General features: G+C 46.6%; 1 long non-coding RNA gene across 16 annotated transcripts in view; it reads left to right on the top strand.

The window, feature by feature from the left end:
- Positions 1-23,974, top strand: part of LOC137672216 (uncharacterized) — a 67,135-nt gene that overhangs the window by 24,433 nt on the left and 18,728 nt on the right. For 10 of the 16 annotated variants that reach the window (XR_011049542.1, XR_011049543.1, XR_011049541.1 and 7 more), the window contains exons 5-6: positions 17,074-18,657; positions 19,594-21,147. The exons of 4 other annotated variants lie outside the window; for them this stretch is intronic. This is a non-coding gene — a long non-coding RNA (uncharacterized lncRNA). Of the gene's footprint in view, positions 1-103; positions 1,718-17,073; positions 18,658-19,593; positions 21,148-23,974 lie in introns of those variants that run through there. 2 more of the 16 variants (XR_011049537.1, XR_011049538.1) reach the window with 2 other exon arrangements.

The following is a 23,974-nucleotide window of genomic DNA, read 5'->3' as shown; positions in this document are numbered from 1 at the left end:
CACGGGTAATACAAATGTCTGAGCAATCCCAGAAAGAAATGAAAACTGCAGTAAAGGTAAATGTCAGACTATTTAAAGACAATGTTAACTATTGATTTTTTAGAGGAGACTACCTCTTCAAAGGATGGCAAGCATGCCTTCAGATACAGACGAGGCAACCTAGATGGATGGGGGAGAGAGGGAGGCGAGTGGACTGGGAAGAGAGAGATTTTCCTGGAGAGCAAAATTAAACCTTTACAAAGCCTTTGAGATTAAAGAGGTGGCTTAGTTCTCTCAGAGTCCACCCTTCAACCCATTTAAGCACCATGCCTTTTCCAAGAAATGAAGGGCAAAGAAGCACTGATGAGCAATAAGGAGATAAGCAGCAAAGTACTCGTTTCCAATGAAAAATGAACCCTCAAGCATACCCGGTGATTTGTTGTCTATGTGGCAAAGCTCACCCAAGTTCCTGATTTTGCTTCCAGCAGAGATGCTCATTGCTCATTCTTACACCCTGGAGCAATTCGGACTCATTACACAGCGCTCGCTCTTCCCACCCACATCTGCCTGCACGTGGGATGGGACCACCACCACCACCTCTGCTGCTGGTGCGGAGATACGGCAGCTAGCAAAAAGGGGAGAGCAAAACGATCATCCTCCCTGTACCTACAGCTAGGAACTTGTGGGAAATTATAAGCAACTTGGCAATTTTTTATTATCCTTTAGTACAACAGGATAGGCTGTGATCTCATATGGTTTAAGAGAAAATCCTAGAATAAAAGCCTTGTTTTTTAAGAAATACATGTGTGTGTGTATATATGAGAAAAAATATGCATTTATATGTACACAAATATTTTTATTATATATATACACACACACACACACATATATATACTTGCCTTATGGCCCACGCTGTGATATCCCTGCCAAAGCACCCAGGAGCAGATACTCCTGGCCTCAGATACATGCACCTGCAGGGAATTGCTCCTTTCAAGCTGTAGTCCAGAGGCGATGCTATACATGGTGCTTTGGGAAAGAGGCATGATAAGAATTTAGTTAGGGGATTTAAAGGTCTTCCAGACCTGTATTTTCAAAAAGGGAAACATCTTATCTCGATGGGTGTTTTAGAAGAGGAGGAATGAAGGATTTAATCCAGTGAAGTGTAATGTCAGCGAGGGCAAATTAATTTTGCATTTGGATACGATGCCTTTTTAGAGGTGAATTTGGGTCTTAAAAGAAAAATTATTATACACATCCACACAGCAAAGGAAATGGGTGACACTTGGGGGTCACTACTGACTTTGGTAGGTTTTGAAGTGGGTACACGAGAGGAACAGACCCTCCCAGCGCCCTGCGTTTCCCCTCTACAAGTCTTTTGGGTGCTTCAGTTTAAAGATCCCCGAAGGGTTTATAACCCCAGCTCACCATCTTCGGCAGCCAGCTCAAGTTGTGGAAAACCCCGGTTCCTGGTAGATCCTAAACACAGCGCAACACGGTATTACTGCCTGGGGTAACTTTTGGTTTAGATGTATTATTTCAATAAGGAGGTCTTCAGACAGTGTTAAATGACAGACGATACAATTTTTGAATGTGATGTTCGTCTGAATTTTATTTTCTGATGTTTTGACTCATTGACTTGATGTGTCTCTATTGTGCACACACCTCTGGAGATGTTGCTGGCAATGATTATGCATAGCATTGAGTTAGTGAATAAAACCACTCCAGGAACTGCTTTACAGATCACAGTATCGTTTTCTCTATAATTGTCCCACAAACGGTGGAAGTTATATGGAGAGAGCAGCGTGCTCTGACAGACTGCATATTTTTGCACCGTGCATCAGATCTCACTTTGGCTTCTGAGACTTATTTCTGATGGTTCTTGGGGATTTAACTTTAAGACCAATGTATTTTAGTATCCATATAAGCTCTGCTGTTCATGTCATCCAGCAGCAACCGAGGATGAGCTGTCTCCTTAATATGGATGAGACACCAATTTATCTAAGTTATCACCTCCCAATCTCTCATTCATCTCTGCTGTTAACTGCTGCGTTTCTGACATCCATACCTAAACTATCAGCAACTTCTTCTCCTTCAATTGAAACCATAAGTAATTTTTGGCTGGAAGTTGTTGTTATGTGTATAACGGCTTCTTCAGCTCCCAGCTGGAATTCAACCATCAGGTGACTAAATCAGGCTCTGGACACCGCATTTTAAACCCACAACATTGCATAGATCCACACAGCACAGTAAATCAAAAGTCAGGGTGTCTTTCCGCCGTCGGAAAATATATGACCAAATTAACATGTCCCAGGCTTACTATGAACACCACTGCAGCCCTGGCTGTGTACAGCCCAGGCGTTTGACTGCAAAGTCAGCAATACTTTCCCCTTTCCTGATGCATTCCCAACCCAGCAAAACTTAGCCCTACTCCTGGTGTTCTCTTTATAGAAGGTCCCAGTGGTATTACGTATCTAATAAAGGTCTCATTACTCAGTTTCTGGTTCCTTCATGCCATTGCTCTCATTAATCATCCTGTTCTTCAAGCCGATGCTGGAAGCCGTTAGGACTGCCTTGCTCCCCACCCCTAAATTAGAGATTCCCTCCCCTGCAATTCCCCTGCCCCTCCATGCTGCACATGCCACGGGGAGCACTGACCCGCTGGGGTCCACTGCTGCTGGTAGGACTAGCGCTGGATGGCTGGGGACCTCTTGGCCGCGAGCTCTGTGCTTGAGCCTTAATGCAAAGACATAGTGTCCCCTTTCTGCCCAGCCTCGTCTCGGGACACGTGGGGATGCTCCCGCTGCTGAATACCCCAGTGCTGTGAGCTTTGTGCCTTGTAACATCTCCAGATGCAGCCCCAGTCCCAGGCAAAAAGTAAAACTCTTTGGTTGCGCCCCAAATCTGCTAATTTAATCCTGGATTTCCCTCCAAAAACTGTTGCGAGCAATTGAATCTGCATCATCTCCTTCTCCCCTGTTCGAGTGCCTGCTTGGTTTTATTTCCAGGGAGCTCTGAGGTCTGGCACAGAGATCACTCGAAAGAGTCCCCCTCTGCATTTCCCCCTGGCAGCAGCATCACAGCCCTCGCTTCCCACCCTGCTCCCACCACCCGCTGCCCTGCCCACGCCACGCACCGACACTTCTGTTTGCAGGGTGGGACCCAGGGAGTTTGCTATTTTTCCTGAGTAATATGTTGTTCAGGAGCACAAATTGCTTGCTTAAAGCACTGGAATTTAATTCTCTTTGTGCTGAGAATGAAATGCAAAAGGCAGAAGAGCAGGGGAGAGCAGATCCCCCCTCAGCTCCATGAATTCACCAAGTCCGATGGTTTATTAATTTTAATTAGCCTTGGAATTAATATATAAATGTGTATATATATACATATATGAATTCATATAATGATGCATAATTAATTTAGAGTTTGGTATTTCAGAACAGGTAATTAAAATAGTTCACTGTTGATTAATCACTTGCAAAATAAATTATTAGCAATATCACTGTTAGCATTATGTTTATTACTACTATTTAGAGAAACTAAGGCAGTTCACTTACATTAAATTAAACACGAAAGCACAGATGTAATGTACCCTAGACAATATCTATTTACTCGGAGGACAAATGTGATGTGTGCATTACAGTACATTTGCTAGGTCATACATCTTGGATGGCCTCTTCATGTCACCACCAGAAACCTAATACTGACACACAGACGATTCCCATCTCTTTCCGTAAATATAAAAATAGGATCTGCTGGACTCCAGCACTGGCTCTGCACTGCAGTGTGCTCCAGGCAGCTCTGGCTGATCTGCAGATGCTGGAGGCAGCTCAGACCCGCGTGGGATGGAGGGCAGCTCTGCGGCACTGCAGCCGGACCCAGGGAGTGGGGAGCTAATGGGGGCATGAAGGGCCACACCAAATGCAAGCCCCCAAAAAACAGAAGTGGGAAAGAAAATAAAATTTTTCACTCCTCAGCAGGACCCCGGGCCACCGTTATGAGCCAAATTATAGCCAAACTGCACAGAAACGGAATAAATCTCAGCCTGGCTCTACGAGGTGCTAAAGGCTTAAACAGATCGTTTAAGTATAAGTGGAATTTGATTTTAAGCAGCTCTCTGCTGGGGTGGGGAGAGATTTTGACCTGTGGGGAAATAGGTATCTCTTGCTTTTGACAACTGTTTTGTCTGGAGGACGTTCAGCCTGGAGTCTGAGGGAGCAATAGGGAGAAGTCAGCAGAGATGAAGAGGACACAGAGCACCTCACGACACGTTTTCTGGGTCTCTCTCTCTGTGGTTTTATAGCTATGGGAAATAATCTATAATTAGGTGTATAAAATAGCTCTCTGATCTCTTTGCTTCTGGCCCAAAAGAGCACAAAATTGATAACTCAATTATCGCTGCTGGAAATGCAAATAAATTAAAAGCACCTGGTAGGCGGAACTCTTAACAGAGGGACACCCATGCAGCATAGCGGATCCTGCTCTTTAATTGCGAGCTCAGAGGCAATTAACGCCCTGGGGCTCGGGCTGGAGCAGGGGTGGGACCAGACTGAGCCCTTCGCTCTCAGACACATGGAAATAGTCACAAATTGGGGGCTCAATGGAGCAAAATGTCCCCCTGAGCTGATGGCACAGGTTGGCAGAAGCACTGGGGACAGGGGTGTCACCTTCTCAACCCAGGAGCAAAGTCAGGGTGAAAGCTTTGGAAGTGGTGACATCTTCCAGGGAGAGAGGGATGTCTTGAACGACAGGTAAGCTTAGCTTGGTTATGGGGTGAGGAAAAACAGGGCTGGGTTTTAATAGTTTTCAGCATAAGAAAATAATTAGTGCCTAATCCTGTCCCCAGCAAATTCCTGGGAGTTTTGTTCTCAATTTACGAGCAGAGCAATGTGGGATGTTGGGGGTCATCTTCATTTTTTTTGCCAAGTCATCTAGCATTTACAAAACCCCCTCTCTCTACTGAGGCTTGTTTTTAATGACTCCTGTGCTGAATTAACAGTCTACACCGGTGTGACAATGACAACAGTCACTAATGACTGCTCTGTTTGTCTAAGCCACATGCTGAGCACTGATTTCAGCCCCTGCCACAGACTCTCTTTGCAAAAAGGCTTCTGGGTCTTTTTAAGCGATTTAAAATGTGTAGGATGAGCTGGCCTGTCCATCCCTGCTCCTTTGATATTCTGCTGCCTGGAAGTGTCCTTGAGCCAACAGGGAGCACCTGTAGGGAAGTGAGACCTGGAACGATGTGAAGAGCAGGAAGAGAAAAGCCTTTGAAATTTCATATCCCAATCCAATGACCCACTCAATAACCAGTGAAATGATATTTAAACAATCTGCCCTTTGATGCAATCTCAACCAGATCAGAAGGGCAAGTGTAGTTTCACGGAAAGGTCTGGTTTTATTAGGCAACACACTTCGTGGCCCCATGGAGAGCATGTGACGGTGCAGACAGATGGGATACGTGTAGATATTATTTTAAAAAGGAAAGGAAAAGCACTCTGCAGATGATCCCCAAATCTTTGTGCCAAAAACATTCCACCATATCACACTGAATAGGACATTTTCACCCATGAAATTGTTTCTTGGATGAGGGAGGGCATGGATTTAGCTTTGTGTCGTGCCATTGCACGGTTCAAATGATGCAAAACCCAGCCAGGGTCACACGCACCCCGTGACAGCCGTGCAGAGGAGGAGGCATCACCTGGGGAAGGTGCCAGCTCTCCTCGTTCCTCCCACTCACTCTGCCCATAGGCATGCGTTGCTGTTCTGCTGGAGAACAAACAAGGCAGCACAATAATATTCACTTTCTGAACACGGCAGGTTTTTATTTAGGCAGCACTGTTGCCCATGAAGAAGCCTGGCACACGTCATCCTTCCTCTGCCCATTGCGTGGGGCAGATGTTAGAGCAATTCTATCCAAAAGCTTTTAGCTCCTGTAACTGATGATTTATATTTGTGCTGTAATAGCCAGATACTGCAATAATAGTAAGGATTTAATTGTTTTAATGAAAGTAGCTTTTTCTGCATTCAAATCAATTTGCCAAGTTCGGATGATGGAATGTAAGACTGGATTTGACCGTGCTCTTCGTGTGCTCTGAGCAAAAAGGCACAAGCCGTTTCAAAAGAACTAGCCTGGCACACTGAAACTTTTAATAAGTAATATCTGCATCACTAAAGGCAATAGGAACAGCCCAACCTGAAGAAAAAGGGTTTTGCAGGAATTAGTGTCTCGCTGTCACATTTGTAAAAGGGACACATGCATTTTTCAGATCTTTGCACATTAATGGCTGTATTTGATTCAAAATACAGTCAGTGAACCTTCAGTAAATGGAATTAAATGGTATGTGTCTGATTTGAGGGTGACAATCCACCAATTGTTTCTTGTTTGAATTACTACCTGCGTGGCTGGGCACAGCGGTAATTGAAACGATAATGTTTCATTCCTCTTTAGCTATAATTTATCTGAAAAGTTCATTCACCGCTGTTCTATTCTCCTTCCTGAAATCTCTCCTTTTACCCTTACCATGCCGTCAGGGACCGCATCCTTTCTGTGTGCCCAGATTTTGACCTGGCTTGGGCTCAGCAATTCAAGCACACGAGTAACCTGCGTTTCACTGGACCAGCCCATCTGCCCCCTCCTGCTCTGGCCACGGGTGACTGATGCAGGGCACGGCACTCCTGTTATTCAGCCTCAAGTCTCTGCTTTGCCTTTGGCTCAGAGCTCAGGTCAGCACATCCTTACAAGGTTCTTCAAATTTCCCTTCAAAACCATGATTTTGCAGTGGCTTTGTCACCATCTTATTTTGCGTGACCAGGATTATTGACTGCAGGACCTGGACCAACGTGTGCAGCAATAGCTATCAATGAAGAGGTATCAGGGGTTGCTCTTTCTTTCACCCGTGCCTTGTTTTGTTGCTTTACTTGGTTCTTACACACTACACAGAGTGTCTGTGGCTGCCACAGCAGTGCTGGGCATATGCTAGGGGTAACAAATAGACAGCCGCTCTCTTGACACTACCCATTTATAAGTAATTTCTGGTCTGTTTTCACCCAATATTGATAAACAGAAGAAAATTGAATGTATTTTATTCACCCATAAAGTTTGACATTTCCAAAGAGGGAATCAAATTATCCTCCTCATCTATCTGCAGATAGCTGCATTGCTGGCTAGGTACGACTTTACTCCCGCAGAGTAACAACACCTAGTAATGACACCTAATTTCTGAGATTTCAGAATGAGCTGGTGTGAGATAAACGGGGTTAATTTCCTTACAAATAATACAAACCACAAAAGCCAGACTCTGTCCTCCAGGATGATAGCACTTCTTTCTCCCATGGGACCAGGATGGAAACCCCTGGGAAGCCCTTGCTAGCAATAGGACATGTTCTTGTCAGAGGCATTTCTACAAAGGCATTTGCATCTTCTTGTCTTGGTGCCACTGCCTGTGGTCTTGTGATTCAGAAGTGATGAACCTTCGATTCTATCCTTGCTTTTGGGGTGATTTAGATGAAAATCGCATGTGGCTCATGTGGAAGTTGTCCAGGGACGTGGTGGTGCAGGGAGAGGCAGAGCTCTCTGCTGTCCACAGACACAGAGGAGTGAAAGGGGGAAGAAAGAGGGGATCATAGGAACGAGGATAATGTGATTTAGGAGATAATTAAGACTGCTGGTTCCCAAATACCACAGTGCTCATAGCTGGGCTGGTGAGCCCAGGGGAAAGCCAAGTGCTGGAGTAAAGCTGGCAGCTGAGGCGGAGCTGCAAATCTGGAAGTGCCGCTGCAGGGAGGGTCCTCAGCACCTCCAAGCCCCAGGGCTGGTCCCTCTCTCCAGGCACAAGATGTGCAGAGGTGCTTATGCTCTGGGAAGCATTCATGGCATTGATCTACCAACCTTCACCTCCGCCGGGGGATCCTGGCACCTTGACAAAGCATTTGAGTTTGAAGCTAAGCTGAGCTAAGGAGAGGGGTGGAGAATAGCAATGAGCGAGGACAGACTGGCATCTAAATGTGGAGGGAATGTGGCAGCCCACGAAGAGAGAGCTGGGGAATGGGTGGGGATGGAGTGAGACGAAGCGCCTGGAGGACAAGTGCTGAGAGGGGAACATGTCACCCAAGGGCAGAGGAGGTCAGTTCCTTTCCAGGGAATCCCCTGTGTTTTCATACCAGCACCAGAACTCCTTGGTCCCTGTGGTGATGGCAGATCAGGGGAAGGAAGTCGCTCCTCCACCCTTTTCTGGACCCAAACGTCCTTGAGTGTCCCCTTCCAAAGCTGATGATGCCACATTCACCAGCGCAGGAAAGCACAAGGCTCTCAGTGGGCTCAAATGTAGTAACTGTGCTGCACGGAGAGAGAAATACCGACCCAGGTCATGGCACTATTTTCTCTAACCAAATCCCCAGCAGTAAAAGCAAAAGGAAAAAACAAAAAAGCCAATAAAGTCCTTCTAAATGGGACTGAAATGTCTTATTGGCAGACCCAGGACCCTGCAGACAAAGTCCATGAGGGCCTGGGAGCTCAGCCATCCCTGGGGTGCTGGGGGGAATGTGGTTTTCTGGGCTATAGCTGCTCCAGGGCTTCCCAAAACACCGCAGTGAAGTCCCACTGTCCACAGCAGTGCGCAGCGACACGCTGCTGATTAAATGCAGGCTCCCCCGGGCTTGCTAGGCTTTCCAGAGAAGCAATGGAGAGAATTTGTGTGGCATCCCACACCCCACCGTGATGAGAGGAGAGCCTGTGTGCTCCCCAGCCCACATGCCATAGATAAATAAATACCTGTGTATGTGAGATATATATATATACATATATATGCACCCACACTGCTGCAAATACGGTGTATATGTGCTAGGTGCTCGGCACAGCCTTGATTAACCCTTGCCTGGATCAGCCCTCCACTTGCAACAAAATATGCATTAAACAATACCCTCAGGAGAAGAGTTTGCACCAGCCTCTCAGCAGCTTCTGCTTAAAGGGCAGCTCTGATGTCCTTGATGTTGGGGTATTTCCAAAAGGGAATAAATTGTTGTCCCTTATCCCAGTTCCCCCGTTACAAACCACTTACCCTTTCTGAGATGGACACTTGCTGTTGGCACTTGTACCAGGGCTTTGCAGTACCCGGCACTCCAGCCTTCGTGTGTCAGGACGTTTTGCTCCCGGTTGGGTTGAAGCAAAGGCTCAGCTATCGCTCATTCATCTGGATTTACCCACGCACTTGCACTGTCTTTAGCACCAAACTGTTGCAAAATGAATAATATTTTTTTTAGAATTTCAAATCCATATTACAGCAAAGCAGTTCACTATAACCCAGCCCCAACAACCCCTCTGTATCGGATTGAAGTGCTAGCGGCCAGGGAAGGGGTTTGCTGGGTGTCGGAGTGCAGTGACCTTGGGACAGGTTGGGCAAGGAGTTGGTGACAAGGGCTGTGAGATTCTGCAGCAGCTCCAGCTCCCCCTTCCCCACCAGCAAAGGGGTTTGGGGAGTTTTCCAGTGATTCCCTTTCAGCTGCTCATTTACTAGGGGCAGAGAAGAGTCTCCTCCCTCACCTGCTTTCGAGGTGTTGCTCCCTGCCCCAGGCTGCCCAAGCCTTTGACATTGCCACATCTTTACCACTCATGACCTGACAGACCACACGCCTCATTTCTGCCCAGCATCAGTCTTTTCCCATTTGGTGATTTTGTAAAAGGGTGTCTCCAAATCGCCCCTCACTGTACCTCTTGTTTCCAAATTGCAATTTGGTGTCTCGTGGTTTAAGTGCTGCCGAGAGTGCAGCAGCTCTGGTGAATCTAAATAGCTGGTTTTTTTCAGGATCTGATTCAGGTCTTGCCTCCAGTGATATCAGCTTGGCTGCTGCAGTGGGAACACGGTGGTAAATGTGTTGAGGTGAAAGAGAAAAACACGGAAGCGTCAGATGCAGTGTGGGGAAAGGGCTGGTGGGCTGCACCCTGGCTCCCTACCACCCGTGCTGCCCTGGACACTGAGGTCCCTGGGCTTCCTGCTGCTCCCCATCTAAATTTGGTGCATGCCTCGAGCACAAAGCAACGTCTGCCCTCCTGGGCTGCCAAGCTCCTGCCTGGGAGACGATGAACACAGCTCATCCCCAGTGGTGTTACAGACACCCCGCTTTGCCTCCAGCTCAAATGCCAAGGTGCTGTCATGATATCGTGCCCGTGTCCCTGGATATTTTTCCACGCTCCAGAGGCACACATGCACCCATGATAGCCCTGTGCACCGTCCCCTTGGCCTGAGGACATGAAGCACTGAGAACTGCGGGTGCAGCTAAATGCCTCCCCATGCAGGGCTGGAAAGGTGAGGGTGGATAGAGGGGCTGTCCACAGTTACCACTGCCAAGGAGCAGGTTGTGCCCTGATGCTTCCCCGTGACCTGAGTGGGATTTCCCCGCAGGAGACCCGGAGGAGAGGGGGAGCCCAGCACTTCGGGTGCAGCTGGTCCACAGGGTGCACCTCCATTCTCCTTCCCCTGCTGTAGCTCCAGGGGTGCTTTAGGAATGCAATGACATGATTAGATTTAGAAAGGGCCTGGGAAGCGCTTAATTCGTGATTATCTGCAAGCCACTTATCCCATGGAAAAGCCTCTGCAGGGAGCCAGGCACGGGGCAGGGCGGCTCCAGCAACACTCAACTCCAGCCTTGAGACCCTCAGCAAGCTGTGGGCACCACGACTTCTGCCCCCGGCTGTGAGCAGAAAGGGTCTGATCCTGCGACGTGGACCCTCCCGCAATCAACGGGAAGTTCGTGCCGCGGAGCTGGGCTGTGCCGAGCAAGGAGCGAAGCCTCCGGTGGGACAGCAGCTCTGCAGCCAGGACACGCACTGGCACCGCTGCCCACGGAGCCACCACCGCTGTCACCGGGACCCTGCGCTGGCCGGGCTCTGCCCACCACACACTTGCACATAATTCCTGACCTCGAGTCGAAAGTATAATTCTTTCTGCCACGTCTGACATTTAGCTGCACGGCGATCCTTGCCAGGAAATTGCCATCATTTCAGCTCCGCTCCCAGCTACCGTTCTGATTTATATTTTTGTTTTTATCCAATTTTTCTGACTTGTTTTGGTAGGGTGGACAAAACGTTCTCACTCAAGACAGATGACAGTTTGCCGATAAGAGGAGCAACTTATCACAAACAGCTCCGATTCTTTCTCAAATGCTTAGTCTGTCGGAACAGCTTTAAAGTCTAATGTGATATTGTAGGTTAGCCCCAAATCTGCTTTCCCTCCTGTATTTCATACTTTATGGCTGTGAGCATCAGTCCTTTTAAAACAAAACACTTCAATCTTTTTCAGATCATCCATGCTTTTCTTCCTTATTTTTTTCCCCCCTTTCTCTTAATTTAACTGTTTTAAAACTTCTTTTGGTATGGCAAATAAAATAAACACCATAGATGAGTGACCTCTTGGAAGCTTGGTGTCCTTGAGTCTAACTTTAGAAATCATTTGTCACAGGCACAGAAATGTGCACTGCAATCAGAATTAGCTGCCAGAATTTTTTTTTTCCAGACAATTATATTGTAATTTGAGTGGCATTCTTGATAATAGTTCAGGTTCTCCAGCCTTCTCCCTATCCCCCAGCAAACCGTGCACTAAAGAAGAAAAGTTCTGCCCTATTCTGGTTTAAAAATCCTTTTTTTTATTATTTATCATATGGAAAATAAATGAGAGGAAGAAGAGACACAAGGAAGCTGAACAGCTTTGAGCTCTGGAGATAAGCCCAGTAGGCTAAGAGGGTATTATACAGTTGGTTTTAGTTCAGCAAAAACAGGACATTCTACCCGAACTGGGTGAATAATTTGCAATTACTAATTTGGGCCAGAAAAAATTGGGTTATTTCAAAACTTGCAGCTTTACTGAGTGAAATGCCCTCTTCTGCTCATGATTTGTATGCTAGCAAAGCACAACGTGCTCTGTCTGATCAGGTGCTGCTGTTTGAAATTGTAGATTTTGTAGCAAAATCACTTTTGGTCTGCAAATGTGTTATTTCGATGCGACCATTTATCGCTAACGCTCAGGTGCCTTGCACGGGACATGGGATGTGCTGGTGTCTGCCAGGGGATAAGCCCCTGGGCACACGCATGGATGAGCAGCTCAGGAGCGTTCAAACCCGTGTTCAAAGCTCAGAGTTCAAACCTCCTCCTCTGCTGCGCAGTGATGCGACCAGAGCTCCCTGCAGCTGCCCACGCTGAGATTCGTGTTGCAGATGCATTTTTATGGTGTCTGTTCCATTGCACAAGTGCTCGGGTGTACAGGACAGGGCTACAGTAGGGCTCTGTCAAAATTCGACCAGGATTGAGTCTTTGCAAATAATCCATTGAATTGCTCCCTCTGCCCTCCATTAAATAGATAGTTTCAATTTTTACACATCAGTACAATCCCCAGTCGCTGAAACCACCCTGCCAGTCTTCATGTACCAGAGTGACCGACTAACCAAGCACCAGGAGATGTCTGCTGGGTGCACGTCGGCTGCAGGACAGCACGAAGGGACAGGAGACATCGTCCTCCTTGGGTGCAGGATCAGTCACTGCACCCCAGAAAGCTCTTGAGATCCTTTTGGGAGCTCTCGCTCCCATCCAGAGCGATTGCAGGTGGGTTTGCATCACCCCAGGGTACACGGCGTGGGAAGAGCAAGTTCTCGATGGCTGGATTTGGATCATGGGTGAGAACTGTACAGGGAACTCACTTGAATTAATCCATTTTTGGGGAAAAGCCTCTGGATTTTTAGCATTAACTGAGAGCAGGAGAAAGAGTGTCCTGAAACTAAGGTTGCTGAAGCTGCTGCACATCAGTTACTCGGGGGTCAGGTCTCAGAGGATTTTGGCAGTCCATTTCAAAACCTTGAAAGACATTTTTGGGGCTCAAAATAGAGCTGCCAACCTCCACTGCTAATCACATCACTACAAACACTTCTCATGTATCTGGAAGGACGGCTTTTGGTGAAAAGCAGAACAGCCTGGCCCTACTTACCGCACAGCGTCAGGGGAGGGCTCATCTATCAGACATGCTGGAGCATCGCTCCAAGATGCCATCTCAAAGCGGCTGCACCTGAGCAGCACTAACCTCTCCCAAAGGGGATTCCACAGCTGCGCCCCGGAGCCAGGCTGAGCATCCCGGAGAGCACGGCACGGATCCTGCCATCGCAGGAGACACGGCAAGCCACAGCCCGCAGCCGCCCTGCGCAGCACCGGCAAACCTCTCCCAAGGTCAAATCCCCCAGGCAGCATGAAGGAGCCTCCAGGGACCCCTAAGACTAACGAAGTGTGAAATTCAGGTCTAAACACATGTACAGCCAACAAGGTGCCTCTTTCACACCCGGTTGTTACCTGGAAATAGGGCACGCAGTGTCTTGTAAGGGCACGAGCTTCATTTTCCCTGTGCTGGTGGCTCCTCCTGTGACTTCCCGGGCCCCTTGTGCACAGAGGCAACTGAAGGAGGCACGATCACTTTCTCTGTGTGATGGAGTTCTCCTCCTCCCAGTAAATAAATGTCCGTGTATGTACTTCTCACTTGTATCTGAAGAGTAGATACTGTCTGCCCAGCTCTTTCAATTTTTCATCCTCCTGGAGGGAAAACGTGATAGGAAAAGCCTAAATATTAAAAAAAGACTGAGTGAGCAGGCACACCTAGCACCTTTTTCAGCACAATCCACCCAGTTATTTTCCTTCCCCTGCCTTTTTTAATTTTAAAGCTTCCTCTGAATGTAGGTCCCAGGTCAGCAAGGCATTAAGGTATTCCTGAAGTACCTCAACTTTAAACCATATCCCATGGAAAGGACATTAATCATCTCTCACATCTTCAACTAAAGATACAGCATTTTATCTGGGATCCAGACTGTGTCTATAAATATCCGCCCATCTCGCAGCCAGGCAAGTGCCAGGTCCATTACAGAAATGGGTAATCTAAATCACGGAGCTGGCCGGGGCTCACCCACGGTTAATCTTTATAATGGGAGGGAAGTGGACCAAAATCTATGTATAGCTGAGATGGCAGGAGGTCCAGTGGATACATACAGTGCCAACACCAGGGAAAGATGTTTCCATAAAGATTGCCAGAATATTCCCATCTCCTCCAGACTTTCCTTCGGCCCATGGGCCATCATGGGACAGAGGTGATGTGGGACACGGGCGAGTGGTGACGGCCACTCTGGAGGTGCGCAGGTAGAGGGTACAACTTGAGGGGGCCCTTCAGAAAATAAGATGAGCAAAGACCTATTTCTCAGCTCTTCTGCTGATGGAGGAGGCTGGATGGGTGACCACAGAGAAGAGAAAGTGGGCGACCTGCTTGCTATTGCACTGTATCTAGATCACAGGCAGAGAGCTCCTGAAATACATCTGTACATCTAAGCGCAAAACCTAATGGGATTTCCAACCCTTGGATTTTTGCCAGCATAGTGCTTGGCAAAGCACTTAAAAACATAGTTTTTAAGTCACTGCTCTCTCAGAGAAGGCAAAACTGTAGGACACCAAAAAAAAAACCTTTTTTGTGAAGCAGAGTGGGTCGTGGGTTGGGCTGGAAGAGATCTCCCTTCTTCCCCAAGCGCAGCCTGCGGTCCCTCTGCGAACCCCAGGGCAGATGCTCACCTGCGAAGGCTGTTCCCAGGGACACACGGCTGTCGCTGGTGATGCTGCCAGGGACGATGCCAGGCCATAAGGTGCAGTACGCTGCTCTATGTGCTGTTAGTCATTTGTTATTAGGTAGCAAAGTTAGTAGGCAAAACCACCCAGGCTCATTTCTGTTCTATTACAGGAAGGAAAAAAAAAAAGGAATAAAATAACTTATTTCAAGGTAATTTGCCATGGGTTTTGTATGAGATCGGGAGGTCTGTGAAAAGTGGGAATAGTTGCAAAAATCTAACGTGGCTCTTTAGAGAAAAGTAACACAAAGGTATCAAATGTTGACAAAGTGAGAACAAAGTGTGGTGGTTTCAATGCATTTTGCACGTCTACAGATCACAAACTGCCCAGCTCCCGTCTGCCCAACTTGGGAGCTGCTTTCTTGATTAGTTTGATGGGTTTTTGGTGAAATCTCAGAGGGATGTCACAGGCTGGCAACTCCTTGGCAAGGATTCGATCCCGGGGTTGGCACATACGGGGTGTGATCCTCCTCCTCTCCCGTGATCAGCCACCACGTGGACCTGGCGCAGGTCCTGCTGCTCTTTTCTGTTCTCCATATCTCTGGGGAAGTGCAAGGAGATCTGGGGTTGGAAAGGTCCCCCTCCCCCAGGAAGCAGAGCACAAGAGTCCCTCCGAATGTGGAGATAAATTCCAAACCCACCACCCAAAGACAGCCGCGTCCCATAAAGTGCTGGCTGCTCTTGGGAGCGAAATGGAGATTTCTCCCTCTAATTATAAAAATGGCAGGCAAAACCCTGCACGATATGATTTCTTACATTAAACAAATTTTATGGTGGAGAAGACTTTTAGTGGCACTATTTGCAGACCTGGCCTTTCGCCAGCTCGCTGTCATTAAATCTGCCGATCTTAAGTATCACCTGCACTTATTCCAAGGGGCTATAAATAAACCCCTGAAGCCTGTTAAAGGAGCCGGCTTCCTCGGGCTGTCTGTCAAGCTGCGGACAGACTGACATGGCCAGCGTTTGGGTGACCCTGGCTGGTGCTGAGCACGGGCAGCTCAGCACCTCTCGGGATGGGTCTTTCACACGCTCACAGATTTATCTTTCAAGCTGCAAGAGACACATGAATTTTTCATTAAAAGGAAACCTCAGTTTATGCCGGCAACAAATAGCGCTTGGTCTGTTAGGGCTGGGCGAGTCCTTGACCACATGCCTGAAGCCTGAAACTGTTTAATTAGCTGCAAGGGTTAAAAATGAACAGGGACAGATAAGAAATAGAGCTGGAATATTTTATCAGACAGTCAGATGTTTTAATGGGAAATGCAGCAGAAGTCACCATTCCCATGACGTTTATACGCTGTCTCTCGCTCGGGACTGCAACTGTTCTGACTCTCCTCTGGGATCTTCCAGGTAAAAAACTGCCAAGCCCACAGGCTGTGGGTGCCCCCCGCCACCCCAAGACACCCGTGGGTCACAGGCAGGATGCTCCAGGATGCAGCAGCCGTGCTCCATGTCGCTGCAGCAGCCCCTCTGAAAAATGGCCAGCAGTACTAATGTGTGGTTAATGACCCATGGCTCAGAAATGACTAAGATGCAGGAATTAAATTTACAATCAACTTCCTTTTTTTTTTTTTACCACCCTGAAACCTTGAAACCGAAGTTCCTAATCACAAAAGTCCATGAAAGTACCTCTTTGCTCCCAGGCAGGGCAGGTGACTGCAGGCAGCCGCAGTGTTGAAGCTGGGTGCTGTCACTGTGCCAGGCGTGACACGGGGCTGCTTCAGTGGCAGGCTAAATTGATGACACAATCGCAGGAGAGCTCACTAGTTGATGCCAGGTTTATTTTTGTAAGTGCAAACTAATGAAATTTAGAGGTTTTAATAAAAAAATGAAAAAAAAAAAAGAAGCTACAATTTAAAAATGAAATTTATAACCAAACCGAGCGCCAATCACATTAAGGGAATGAGCAGCTCAGGCTTTTTCCCAGAACAACCCCCACGGTTTTTGCAAAGAGTCAGGGAGCTCCTGTTTGTCCCAGCTCTGCACAAGCCATGGACCAGGACTATGAACAAGCACGGACTATTCACGGTCCCTGCAGACATGGCACTGTCCGTCTGTCCTGGCCTCAAACAGAGGGGGACCACTGCAAGGGGCTTGCAATGGTGCTTGCCCTGCAGCAGGCACAGATCTCTTACTAGAGCCCATTTATCCCTTTCCCATTCCCCCATCGCTCAGCCGAGGGGGGACCTCACTCATCATGTTCTGAATTTTAAGAGGTAGCAAAGAAATTGTTTTAAAGGCAGAGAAACGGAAGGAAAAGGAACCATAAACCCACAGCAGAGGCATCCCAGAAAATGAAGGTGAGGATCCAAGAGGAGAGCCGTTCAAAGCAAAAGCCAACCTTGAACGTCTCCCGACAGGAAGGATGCATAATTTAGAGCAACCTGGAGGCATTTTGTAGCTTGTTTATTTTACAGACTTTCTGCTTTCTTCTCTCGCACTTCTCCACTTCTCTGCTCACAGATTTGCCCCTAATACTCTGCTGGATGGAAGAAGGTGGATCAGGGACAGGCACATCCCCAGTCACTGACCCCAGCACGGGCCAAGTCTGGAGAATTGCTGTGGTTTGATTTTGCTCTGAAACAGGGATTCTCTGACCATAATACATTCACATACACCAGCTGCAAATAAAACCACCCAGACAGGAGACCCTTCAAAACCATCAGAAGTCTCTGTTCCAGCCCTTGGCTGCAAGCTGGTCAGGACCTGCAAGAACAGGGTTGGTTGTTTTTTTCTCACTTTGCAACACAGACAGTTAAAATGAGCAGAAGCGTGTTATGCGGTCAGCACAGCTTGGCCTCGGCTGGATTCAGGCCAACACAACCTTGAAGCACGTGCCAAAGGCAGGAGATGAGCAGGTGACAGGAAACCTGCAGATCTCAAGCCACACGTACAGGTGCCCTAAGCACAGTTCTTCCTCTCTCTTGGCTTAATCCCCCATCACTGGTGTTTGCAAAACCTCTGGAAATCCCCTGGGACCAAAAGGCAAGTGAGATTATTCCCCAAATGTGATGTGTTTGTAGCAGCCCAGTAAAAGCACTTTTATGCGCCTGGGGAACAGTCACAGCAGGTCAAGCCCAACATGGGAAGTGGCTGCCAGAAGAAATCGGGAGGTTGGAGACTGTCTGAAGCAGACACATGACAGATGATGGTTTTTTGAGTCATTCTGCATCCACTGCTATGATGAACCTGAAGGGCATCCGCACTGCAACTGGCAGTGGTTGGGCTGAGGTTTTCTCTTCTGCTATGTTTCCCCTGCCAGCTCTTTGGGCTGGTGGCCTTTCTGGAAGAAGAAAAACATAGACTGTATGGGTAGGAACAGGCACTGGAGAGCACGAAGAAGCACAGAAGTCATTCAGCATCCATCCCCGTCTGCAGCCCAAGGAAGAAAATGAAGCTGCTGAGGAAAGAGCTAATGAACACATCTAGGGAAGTGAGGAGAAGGACAGTAATTGCCTGTACAGCAGTGCATTGAGTCTGAGCAATAAAAAAAAGTGGGAGCGACTAATTTATGAGTACAAATTCTATCTGGAGAGCATGACTTCAACTTGGGGAGAAAAATCCATGTGCCTGGAATATTAAAATCAATAGTTGCAACCTATTTAGAAAGCATTGAGTGGGCAAGGAAGGTGCAGGAGGGACAATCAGTATCAGAAGTGACATTGCTGTGTTCCAAGCACCACTGGAAACTTAAGAGAAAGTGACCTCAAATACAAATAAAAGCCAAAAGAAGATGCTTCTCCAGACCATCAACTCTCACTAGAAAACAGGGACTACTGGCTCCTACAGCACATGTTTATACTATTCAAGAAAATTTTCCTGCGTTGTCCTGGGGAACCTCAACTTGCATGGTGTGAGCTCGAAGGTTCATGCTGCTGGTTTTTGGAATTTCTAAATGTCATAGAAGAGAGTTTCCTAACCAAAACCAGGAGGATGCTCTACAGGATCATCTTGACAGCTGGAGAACTGATCACAGATCCAAAAACTACCTACAGCCAGCTGAGAGGTGACCCTGTTTCAACAGACAGAAGAAAGCCTGAGCCGACAGTAGGTCCCTTTGCTTTTCAGCATTGTAAGCCGGGTCACCTGGAGGATTTTAAACAGAAGATGTGGATGATATTTGGCAACTCTTTGTTTAAAAGCACTATGGCTTCTAGGGAATCTGGTAAAGTCTCAGTGTTGAGAAAGAGCAGGTTATTCTGGTTAAAAACAGAAGCTCAAAGGGGAGTGAGATAGGTCTAAATTCACTCAAAGGAAGGAAGGGAAAGTGGGTAATGAGGAACATAAACCAGCCCCAAGCAGAAGGCTGTGAGATCAAACCTATGGCTAGCAGAGCTGAGGGCAATAGGGAAGTGCTCTTTAGATATAAGAGACTAAAAGTAGTTGTCTAGACAGAATAGCAGACATTAAAAAAAAGAACGCATACAAGGCAGACACTAAATATTTAATTTCTCTGGTTTGGGGGGAAAAAAGCTGAGTGAAGTAGCAATGTGATACGATGATGTGAAATATCTTCAGTTCCAACTCAGGATGTTAAACAGCTGCTACTACAGCTAGAGGATTTTTTTGACTAGCAGCCCTCAAAATTCGGTGCCTGAGAGTTTTAAAATCCGTCCCAGGAGCACCCCGGGCCGGCAGCGTCTGCGAGACCAGGAGTTTTCTAGAAGACCGAAGCAGCGCTGACTTTGTGCCAGTGCATAAACGTCGATGAGGAGGATGACTTGCGTAATTATAAATCTGATTGTTTGATGTTGATTTTGTGAAAAATAATGGAAGACCTGATAAGGGACTTGATTAATAACAATTTAAGGAGAATAATTAATTACAATCAACATGAGTTAATGGAAAATAGATCTTATTAAATTAAATTGATATAATTTTTCAAGAATGTGATTATAGATTTGATTGATTTAGTACATTTCATCAACACTGTTACGTTTGACTTCTGCAAGGCATTTGACTTAATGTTATCTCATTTATTAGGAAGCTAAAACAGTGTAAAATCAACATGGCACACGCTAAACGGATAAAACCCCCGCTGATATGTTTAAACATATCAGAGAAGCATCCCCAGTCGCTGTGTTTCAGTTCATCATTTTTAGCAAATGGTAGAAAATCCGAACTCATTACAGTCAAAGTTTGCTGATGAGACTTGGAGTAGGACCACGGTTGGTGTGTGGATCAGTCTCTTCCTCAGACCTGCATCTTTCATGAACCAGATATAAGCAAACACCAGCCAGTTTAACGTGGGCACACGCGAAGCCTCCCTTCGAGGAACCAGGATTTCACTGCGGGAGGAAGGATCCTATTACACAACTCTGGAAACTTGATAAAATAATGGAGTGAAATATCTCTGGTGTAACATCTAGTGGGACACTGCAGCTATTTCTGGTGTCTGCGGCTCAAGAAGGATGGTGATGAATGGGAGAGGGCACACGAGAATGACTGAAGCGTTGCAAAACATGCCTTATAGTGACAGATTCAAGGACCCCAATGCGCTTAGCTTAACAAAGAGAAGGTTAAGGGATGGCTTAATGACAATCCAGATGTATTCAGACAGGGTACAGAAATGCAGAAAGGAGAGCTCTTCAATCTAACAGACAGAGCTGTAAAAAGAGCCTGTGACTGGAAGCTGACGCTGTTAAATTCAGACTGGGAAGGGTGCACTTTTTAAATTGGAAGAAGTAACATCAGAACAACTTCCCAACAGATGGTTTCATCATCACTGGCCATTTCAAAATCATGGTGAATTTTTTTTTTTGTTTTAAGCCATATCCTGGATGCACCAAAGATCACTGTGAATCGGCATACAGACACCCCACACCGCATGGACAGGAAGGTCCTTCTTTGGTTTTATAGTGTTCCTAATAACCAGTATTCAAGTTATCATCCCTGAGCACTGAGTGGGACAATTCCCTTTTCTCAGAGTTACTGGTGTGGCCTTGGTGGAGGCTCACAGTGTTGGAGGTGGAGGCAGACACCTCAGTATTATTAGTCGTCCATCTTTGTCAGTGGTAAGGCTGGAAAAGTACCATAAAACCAAATGAAACAAACCCCCTACATCCCTCTGCTATAAAAAAACCCCAAAACGCAGTACCACAGAGACCAGCTTAAAGCCAGTACATGAAGGACGTGTGTTCCAGTGGTCGAGTTAAATCCTGCTGATTCTTGTCTGCTGCTTTAGTTTGATAGACTTTTCAGGGGAGTGACACATCTGTATTCCTTGAAAATTGCTAGAACTGTGTGTAAAAATGTGTAGTTTGATAACACGGTCATCTGAGCGCAGGAAATTGCAGAATGAGAGTGAGCCACGATCCTGCATAGTGGGACTTTCTGCGGGAGCTCCCCCACGTCTCTGCTCTCTGGTTTGGGAGCTGCTGAAATTCCTCCTTTCATGCAAATTCTTCAGCAGGAGCCCTGGGTGCAGACCCCTCACTTGAGCAGCTCCAGGAGCCACCCACTGACTTCTCCTGGGACTGGTCTGCAATCCCCAGCTGACATCTTACTGTGCACCCAGATGCACTGGGCACCAAACAGGTATCTCTTTTTTTCCCCATAAATTATTTTATTTTTATGTTTTGTTTGGGTACTGGCACATTATTTCTGGGTTTTCAAGCTCTGAAAACAGTGTCAGGAAAAAAATTTCCTTCCAAAGAAATACTGTGGTGGATGGATGTATTTAGATAAGAACTGATATCCAAAAGCAGGACAATTAAAGTTATTTCATAATTGATTTATATATAAGGGATTTTATCTTCTGGTAAGGTCTTTACCTTTCAAAGCAGGTCTTTACCTTATAAAAGGATATAAAAGAGATAGAATTTGTTATCTTAACTTGTAATGAGATCAGCAAAGAAAGACTTTGAAGCCCCTCTACAGCCTATTCGTGGTTTCACTGTTGTTCTTTAAGAGCAAAATCTATCCAGCTGTAAATTTAGGGCCTCATCCCCGAAGCTGGGAGGCTGGGACCTTGTCTCAGCCCTGCTGCCTACACCAAGCACCTCGCTGTCCATGCTGAGCACCACCAAGGACTCTGGGTCCTGAGCTGTGCCGGATTTACACGATTCATGCCGTCACTGCTGTCCCCATTGCCTGCCACCTCTTTGCTGCTGTGACCAGCACCTGAAAGCCACAGTTGATAATCCAGATTATTAATTAGCAGGGAGGAGGCAGCACTGTAGGATGCTGCTGACTGCAGTAACTAACCCACGCACACTTCTGTGCCTCCTGCTCAGGGCATCAGGCAGCAACTTCTTCAGCATCTCCAATTCAGTCTGCAAGAGCCCTCTGCTCCAAGCGCCATTTAATCCAGCTCCATGTCAGCCAGACAACAAGATTTCCATTGATTTCAGGTTTTGGCCTAGGAACCGTGCAGATGCTTTTGAACTGTACAACTTAAGCATAACACTTATGTTTTGTCAGGAAAAGCCTGAACCAGCAGAAACTGTTTTAAAGCCAAGGCAACATCATTACCATAGAGATAAACGCTACTTTAATGTGGTTCACCATAACAACAGACCATTTATTAAAACACTTCACCATTTAATTTATCCAGCATTTTATATTGAAGAGTATTTTCATTAGGATTCCACTGCAAAACCGAAGCAGGCATTAAATCATTTAATATACTGACAGTTCAATTTATTTAAGCACAGGAGTCTAATTCAAAAAAGCAGACCTTACACAGAGCCCTGTCTTCACAGTCCTGGCATACAAGGTCCTATTAGTTTCAGGGTAGGGTGTTACATGAATCAAGTTTGAGATCCCCCTACGTGCTTTCCTCTGGTCAGCAACCTGCTGCATCTGCCAGAGCTGCCTGTAGGCATCCCTCCTGGTGCACACCAGCCCAGCTGCATGCCTTTTGCTTCTACTAATGCTCGTGGGCATCTAGCCCTTTGCATTTGGCATCTGGCTTCGTTTAGTCCTCGATGGACCACAGAGCAGTAGGCAGGGCTGGAGCAGCAGAGAGCAGCAGGGAAACAGCAGCAAATGGAGCAAGCCCTGAGGTCCTCAATGAAGTCTTCAATTTAACTCTCATTAATTGGCATTCCTGGCTCTGGAGCACTTGGCAAATTCTGGGAGATCCACTGCAAAGCACTCCTGTCTCAGTTTGTATTGAGTTAACAAATTACACTCAATTCTTCAGCTCCAGGGTGATGTATGGTGAGGCTCCGCCAGCCCTGCCCTGGCAGATGCTGAGCACCATCAGGACTGTCCACAGGTATCACATCAAAGTTGTCACCTCCTGCCTGAAGCAAATCTTCCACTTGGTATTCTGGGTGCTCAGCTCCTTGGATGACCAAGCGCTTGTGGCTTATTACTGATGTTCCCAGATCTGCCATAATAAATGGCAGAGAAGAAAACTGTCACCTATGACAAAGCCCTGGGTGATATTGGGGTCCCCGGTGGCTCCTGGTTTGGCTGCTTTCCAAGACTGGTGTCAAAGCAGAACCTCAGAAACAATAGCACATTGTCAATAGGATGCACAGGACGTCATTAATAAACATTAGAGAGTTTGATATGATCTGGCAAAAGCAGTACAATGAAATGAGGTACCAAAAGCAGGATGGAGAGGAGGAGAAGAGACCTAAACAGGCTGTTTAATGACTCACCAGACTGTGAAATGCAGCAGAGAGCAAGGCTGGAATGGAAAACCTTTTAATGAATTCAACATGTGTGCACCCTGTGAAGGCTTAGCTCCCCGTTCCCCCGTAAAGTTTGACCCACCTGAAGATACCGATCATATAGAAAATAATAACCAGTAAGTAATAATAATAGTAATAATAGGAAGAGCAGGACCCTCATCTCCAATTCATATTTATAATCCAGCAAATATCGCACCTAAAGCCAGAAGATTTATGGGTTTGCATCTATAATTAATATCTTTCCTTAAGCAAGAAAGGGTTTATTTTCATACAAATAAATCTGGTGCTCTAGACCTGGATTTTGAAGACTAATATTTAAATCCTCAGCAAGACACAGTTATTGGTTGTACAGATGCATACACAACAGAGACACGCCGGGCACATATATAGAGAGAGCATTGTACCTTTATATTTAAAACAAATAGATAGAGTTTCTCTTTTAAATGCAATAGATGAAGCTTAAGCGGGAAAAAGGAGGAAGATGGGGAGGTCAGCTTGGTGTCTGCTTCAAACTGTTCCTGTTTCCCAAAAATTCAGTTTGCATCAGGCCTGTTGCTAACGGCAGGGCTGTTCCTGGGCGCCAAGACACATAAAGGGCTTTGAGACAGAGACAATCGATCTAGTTTTAGTTTTATGAGGAAAATAAACAGTTAGGCTGATACAACAGTAAAAGGGTCAAACAGGGTCAGGGCTAATGAAGTGACTCAGAGAAGGTTAAA

This window comes from Nyctibius grandis, chromosome 19 (genome assembly GCF_013368605.1).
Source record: "Nyctibius grandis isolate bNycGra1 chromosome 19, bNycGra1.pri, whole genome shotgun sequence".
Taxonomy (NCBI): Eukaryota; Metazoa; Chordata; class Aves; order Nyctibiiformes; family Nyctibiidae; genus Nyctibius; species Nyctibius grandis.
Note: the sequence above shows the minus strand (reverse complement) of the source record. Positions and strands in the feature narration are given on the sequence as shown.